Raw genomic sequence first — 7973 nt, forward strand, 5'->3', positions numbered from 1 at the left:
AGAATGATGTCTCATATAAATGAGAATTCATTTTTTCACCAGAGCAGTTTGGATTTCGTCATGAACATTCAACTACTCATCAACTTGTAAGAGTACCGAACATGATAAAATCAAATAAATCTTCTGGATTATCCACTGGAGTTGCTCTTCTAGACATAGAAAAAGCATTTGACAGTGTTTGGCACAAAGGTTTAATAGCAAAAATGTCTGATTTCCAGTTTCCTATATATTTGATCAAAATGATTCAAAATTATTTAACTGATCGTACTCTTCAGGTTAGCTATCAGAATTGTAAATCTGAATTGCTACCCGTACGAGCAGGTGTTCCGCAGGGTTCGAGCGTAGCTCTGATCTTCCAAATCTACCTGTTGGTTGTCAGAAATTGCTATTCTGTGACGACACAAGTCATTTTGCCGCAGGTAGAAATCTAAGAGTGATCTGCAGTCGCCTTCAAAGAAGCTTACATATTTTCAGTGATTATCTGTCAACATGGAAAATTGAACCAAATGCAGCAAAAACGCAATTAATTATCTTTCCCCATAAGCCAAGTCATTATCAAATTGAATGGCTTGAAATTGACATGGTCTGATCAAGCAAAATACTTAGGTTTAACATTTGACAAAAAAGCACAATGAAGGAATTCAGGCAAAGTGTAATAAATATATTAAATGTTTATATCCTCTAATAAACAGAAATTCTAAGCTCTGTCTAAAAACAAATTGTTAATTTATAAACAAATTTTCAGACCAGCCTTTATGCTTTATGCAGTACCAATTTGGTCAAGTTTTTGTTCCACCAGGAAGAAAACGTTTCAAAGGATTCAGAATAAAATTCTGAAAATGATTTTGAAGCGTCCTTCCTGGTTTAGTACAAATGAGTTACTCAGACTCACAAATATAGAACCATTAGATGTAATGTCACATAATATTATTAGCAAATTCAGACAAAAATCGATGCATTCTTCAATTGAATCGATTCGCTCTCTGTATTAGTTAGTAAGTTAGTATATAAGTTCCTTTTCTCCATTACACAATTAGGTTTACAATTTTCCCTACACACAGAATTATTAGTTATTTAAAAAAAATGTGGTATTCCAATGTCATTAATAAAAAAAATTACATATTGTAGTTATCCAGAAAGATGGGTTGTTCAAAGCATTTCACATTTGCAATCATATTATACAATGGCTAATTGTTAGAACTAAAACTCATCGTAATATACAAAAAATGTTCAACTATTCTGCTAAAAAGGTTTTAAATGAATTGCATTTGCAAAAAATGATAAATTTAGGGGTAGAAGACGAGTAACAATTATTCAAATTGATCGTCTCATGATTCAAATAACAATACAACATTTGAAACTAAATGATTGATTTTCTAAAAGTATTTGTACTCACATCACGATCAATGCGAGATTTTTCGAAATCGCACATCAATTTACCATTTGAAAAATGGCGAAATATGTTGTGGAGAGCAATGTGGTATTTTTTGGTTCGGATGCCAAGCATCAGTTTGTCAGACAGCAACCAAACATCGGCTGGAGATCAACCTATGAACTCTAAAAATCAGTGTCTTTGTTATTTTCGTAGGAAATTTACCGAGGGTATGGGACCACAGGACCTTTCATTTGAACCTAAGTTTGTGAAAATCGGTCGCGCGCAATCTATGAGAAAAGTTAGAACACATATTTTAATATTTTTGCACATTTTATCCCATAACTCAAGTCGGATCCAAATAATATTCAGGAATTTTCTAGGGGACCACAAGACCTTTGATTTGAATCTAAGTTTGTGAAAATCAGTTCAGCCATCTCCGAGAAAAGTTAGTACACAATACACACACACACACAGACTTTTTGCGTACTCGACGAACTGAGTCGAATGGTATATGACACTCGGCCCTCCGGCCTCGATTCAAAAATCGGTTTTCACAGTGATTACATAACCTTTCTATATGAGAAAGGCAAAAATGGTACAGATTAAAATTCTTTAACAAGCCTTTTGGAGATTTTTCGGTTAATTTTTGAGTAAGAAAAATTTTCCTTGCGGCCGTAAAAAAACTATTTATCGTATTGATAATACTATTTATGATCGTATTCCTTTTGGTACTATATCAAATACGATTCATCATATTAAAAATTAATATTTGATCTATAATTTCACTGGCTACGGCCTACGGCATTATTCACACTTCCATAATTCACTATGAATCAGCTTTTCCATATATCTTGAATTTTTGCCAATCGTTTACAGTAGAGTGATAATTATGTTCATACCGTGATGAGCAGATAAGTACTCGACAGTATATTATTTTTACTGTTTCGTTGATAACGTTTATCAATAACACCATTTGTAATCTACACAGAAAAGAATACTATGGACATATCGGTCTTTGTACCGACAAGATATCTAATCTATATTATGTCGAATGGGTCAAATACAACAACGATAAAAAGTACTTGATTATTATTTGTTTCGGGCCTCTTCTAGGAATACTCTCCATCAATACTCTGTGACTTACTGTTTGATTTACTCTGTCTAGTTTTATCAGAAATTCATATGCTATGACAATCAAACGAACGTGTTTAATCCACCTAGCAGTTAGATGATACCTTTTCTATCGATCCGCCTGCTTTCTAAATCAATATTCGTTTTCACTCGAATATTGCTGTTAGAAAGAATGGTAATCGATTGCTTTTTTTCACATTTTTATGCTTTATAGAAAAAAAATACCCATCCGATTGATCGTTTGTATGATTTCGGCTAATTGTTAGAGAACAATTCTCTTTAACTCTACTTTTCCCATTTTGCACAAGACTAACTAACGATATCACAGTGTAGGCATATGTTATAAAACTGCAAATTTTTCATCCAATAAAACGATTAAAGATTTAAGTAACCAAAGACATAAAGTTGCAATGTCTGCGATCAGTTGATAAAAAAGTTATATTTTACCATACGAAAATCTAAGTGATTATTTCTGCGTCAGTTGCTGCTAATGATAAAAAGTTGTGGTCTTCCTGTATTTTTTCTCGTGGACTGTTTTCGTACAAAAATTATATTGTTGCGCTTTCATCGATTACCAAATTTATCGCTTATACTTTCGCCGTTATATTATCATGAGAGTCCACCAGGATGGTAATTTTGGTAGGACTCTCATTATCGAAATGACGGAATGCGCAATGAATTCTTACTCGACTGCATGATTTTTCAGTGCTCGATCGGTTCAGTGCTAGAATTTTCGCCTGAGTTGAATGCTCGATCAACCCGATTTACAGCGATATTATAAATGTCATTGAATATTCGTTCATTTTATGAATGTGTTAGTGTAAAATTTAGGTGACTTAAGCCATTTCAATACACTTCAGCTAGAGGAATGGATGATGCTGACTAAGGTAGGCCGTTTTGTTAATTTCCAGCGAATTTCAACAGTTTATGTTGCAATTCTAAGAAGAACTGGATATTTACTAGTTCTGTATATCCGAAAAACATGAAGATTTAAATTTATATATCCAGTTATGTAATGTTTTCATTTAAAAATAAACTGAAAATCAGCACGTGCAAAAACGGGAAAGAAGAAGAAGACGAATTGACAATTCAGTCCGCATCTTCTCACTCAATTAGGTTTTGCACGAACATGACATAACCTCACAAAAATTAACAGAATGAACTTTTTTTGACAGTCGACGTGTACTTGTTTACAGTTTAAAAGTTCATCAGAAGTTCATCGTTCGAATATAAAAATTGCAAGTCGCCTCACACTCAACAGATTCATAAATAAATCGCTCCTTGATGCTGGAAACACATACAGGGCAATCTTTTTAGTTATTTTCACTGTGGAATACGTTTTAACCAGGCACCTTTTCGTCATTTTTTCAATTTTTAATTTGCAGTCGCAAAACAAAACAAGTACACGGCAACTGTCAAAGATGAACTTGATTCATCGGCAGTTCATTTGTGTCGTCATCGTGCAAAACCTAATACCGACAGATTTCCGAATCAACCGATTGTAGGCGAAATTCATTCGGAATCGGTTGTTGCACTGGAGTTGTAATTGATCCTGAATTCCACATGATTGCCACATGGAATTCCGAATGAAAATTTCTCGCCGATTTGAAATTGATTCGGAATCCATTCGGATCTGATAATGTGAGAGTACCTCGGCACTTTTTTCTTCAAAAGAGACTATTCAGTTTTTCGCGTGCATTCGCCAATCGGTTGAATTTCTACAATGTTAAACGCCAGAAGGTAGGCAAGGCAAAAGCTATGTGATCGAAATTCACCACTAAGCATATAGTGTAGTTGATTGCATACTCACTGTGAAGTAATGACCATCAAGCTTTTTTGACAAATGAATTAATGATTGAGAAGATTATGGTATTCGTATAATAAAGTAGCACAACTTCATTCCAACTCTAATTTCCATGGCTAGAATAGTTTCTTTACTACAGACTAAGATTTAATTCGGAAGTTCAATAATTCTTTTGACAAAAAACAATCAATAAATAACCGCTTTACAGAACCCTGAAACAAAAATCCAATTTATACTGTAAATTTGAATAGTCGTTGAGTACAACAAAAAATATTCTACTAATAGAAAAATCAACTTTAAAATGATTTTCAACATTTTGCTGGATTTTTAAAATTGTATTTTCTTTTTATATCTATTTATTGAAGTAAGACGTATTCAGTATTGTATGATGATAATAATGAATGATTCTTTTTTGTTCGAGAGTTAAAAGCAATGAGCAGTCTACAAAAGTTTGAGTGTTGAGCGCGCGAAACAGGTAGAGACTACAACGTGTCCTAGTAACAGACCGGCGAACACTTCTCTAGAACCCAAATTCATATGTTATAGCAAGGCCACTCGACTGTCGCGGAGAACTTTAAATAGCCGAACTAGAAGAATTTACGTTCGAGCTTCCGACATCCTATTTCAAAAATAAGTTATTAGAACAGAAATAATATATTAAACAAGTTTCACATGACCTAGATAATCAAGCAGCTTCCGGAAAAAGATGAGCTGCATCGTATTTGCAGGTTTAACGAAACTAATCTGATTAAAATATGAAATCACGAGAATAATAGTGGTATGAATTGAAAATTAGAACATTCATTGGATTGTCGGAACAAAATAAATACTGATTTATCGATATATTCAGGCCCGTGCGCAGGGGAGGGTTTTGGAAATAGATTGACACAATTTGTGTTTTGGCACGTTGCGTTTGTGGCACGATGCGTTTTTGGCACAATTTGTGTTTTGGGACGGCATCTCGAAACGCACTATTGACAGAAGGTGAACATTTTTTCTAAGTTAACAATTCCAGAAAAAAATCGTACTTGAACGTTCGAGTACGGAAAGGCTTTGCTCATATTTTTTCAACTTGTGTTGTGAGTCGCAGCTCTGGCAGTTTCTTTTACAACTAGCAAGCGTCCGCAAAATGGAACTTAAGATTTTTTTTAAATTTGTTATCATGGAAATATTATAGAATTAGAAAGTTTTCCAACACACTTAACAAAATAATTCACATGACAAATGAGGTATATTTTTCATTATGTAGAATAAAAATCAATACATAATTTTCGAATTTCCGGGTCCCTTGAAAAAGATCGGGACGCTTAATCAAATGCCGTTTTTCATTAAGAACACTCGTGGAGTGTTTTTGCTCGATTCGTGCACTTTTCGCGCAGTCGGGCAATCAAAACAGGTGCATTGATTTGCACCGCACGAAAAAATGCACTTTCGGGGTAATTCGCGGGTAACTATTTTGCACCCGTTTCCTTTTCCGAGCAGCAAGCGTGCAAACCAAACTTTAAAGAACGGCTGTCAGGACAAAACACTGGCACAGAGCGAGTGGAATCAATGAAAAACGACAAAAGATAAACGCAAGATGAAATGATTTATGATTTACTGTTTTACTGTTTTACTGTTTTACTGTTTTACTGTTTTACTGTTTTACTGTTTTACTGTTTTACTGTTTTACTGTTTTACTGTTTTACTGTTTTACTGTTTTACTGTTTTACTGTTTTACTGTTTTACTGTTTTACTGTTTTACTGTTTTACTGTTTTACTGTTTTACTGTTTTACTGTTTTACTGTTTTACTGTTTTACTGTTTTACTGTTTTACTGTTTTACTGTTTTACTGTTTTACTGTTTTACTGTTTTACTGTTTTACTGTTTTACTGTTTTACTGTTTTACTGTTTTACTGTTTTACTGTTTTACTGTTTTACTGTTTTACTGTTTTACTGTTTTACTGTTTTACTGTTTTACTGTTTTACTGTTTTACTGTTTTACTGTTTTACTGTTTTACTGTTTTACTGTTTTACTGTTTTACTGTTTTACTGTTTTACTGTTTTACTGTTTTACTGTTTTACTGTTTTACTGTTTTACTGTTTTACTGTTCTACTGTTTTACTGTTTTACTGTTTTCGTCAACCAATTATCTTTTAGTTAAGAAAAAAACAGCTTATTCAACATACTTTCAATTTCACCGCCATGTGAATCAAACTGCCGAACGTTTTGTCATAATTCAAATCATTTCCAAACGATGCGACCGAATTGAACAATCAATGCCTTACGCAATCGTTCGCAACCGACAAGTTCTGAGAAAACATCTGCTCTCGATCTTATACTTTTACTTTCCTTCCGACGCTTCGATGGTGCCGTCCCATTTGCAGACAACTTTCGTGCAATTGAATTTGGACTTCTTGGTCTGCGGCATGCTTTAATTGGACGTTAATGTTTCGCTTCGGCTGGTACCAAAGCACTGCGGTTGGATCGCGAAAATAACAAACGGAAAACTGTCCCGCTGTCGAGGATTGCGTCTCCATTCAGTTGTCATTGCCGACCGACTTCGATTTCCGATTCCTTTTCGAGCTTTTCGGAGCACAGGAGCGAAAAGGAAACTCACGTGTCGGAATTCTTTCCAGTCGTTCGTGTGATGTCAGATGCCAGATCTATCAGATCTATCAGTTCGATCGATCGAACACACGTCCAATTATATAATTCGCAGATTGGGATCAAAGGCGGTTCACATATATCTGATGGCACGCAAAAGTCATAAAGTTGTGATTGATGCAACCGGAGCGTACACGCAAAGGTACGTAGCGTGATTTCTTCGATCAATCTTACCAACTCATCTGCACTAGCACATGTTGCTTAAGAAACATCACGATCCGTTTGTTGCCAACGCATGTAAATATATATATGTTAACTATCTATTGGTCTTGAGCCGTACCCTACTTAACCCGTTTCCAAAAGAGCAATTACGAAATTCTTCGATAAAGCGAACCAAGGGGTCTTGCCAGTGCTAATTTTAGAAAATTTCGAAGGATGACATTTATCATATTTCTTGTTAGATATCAACGTTTGATATAAAACCTGTAAAATCCTTCGGTTTTGACCTACCGACGAAAGTTTTATCTCAAAATCGTGAGAAAAAAACTTTTAAAACCAACCGATGAAAATAAGGAGACCCCTCATTCTGAAGCTTCGGTCCGGTTGTCAAGCGAATGCTTTCGAAATTTTAAACTTTGTACCGATCGATTCCCCTCAGCTTTTCTTTTCGGTACCGATCACGATAATAACATGAAACTTCTGAGTTTCAAGTCCACTGGATCGACTGTTGGGGGGTGGGACCACGGCACTGTGATGTTAATTGTTTCTATTGTCTTATCTTGGTTATCCATCGACCGTCGGTGTCTGGTTGATGGGAGATCGAGAACCGACCGTCGGTTCGTTTTGACGCAACACCGGTTAATGTGATACTCTTTCTAAGCACTCGGCAGACGCTAGTATGTAGCTAATTTGTCTATACCTTTCTGTTCGGATTTTCCTTTTGCATTTTATTTTCCATTCCATTTTCATTCCCTTTTTCTGCGGTACCTCGCCTGATGCTATTGCGCGGGTAATTGTAAACCATGCTCAATGTTTTTTGATATATAAATCAGATCATTATTGTGCACTCCAGTTTAG

Source organism: Malaya genurostris, chromosome 1, assembly GCF_030247185.1.
Source record: "Malaya genurostris strain Urasoe2022 chromosome 1, Malgen_1.1, whole genome shotgun sequence".
In the NCBI taxonomy this organism is placed as follows: Eukaryota; Metazoa; Arthropoda; class Insecta; order Diptera; family Culicidae; genus Malaya; species Malaya genurostris.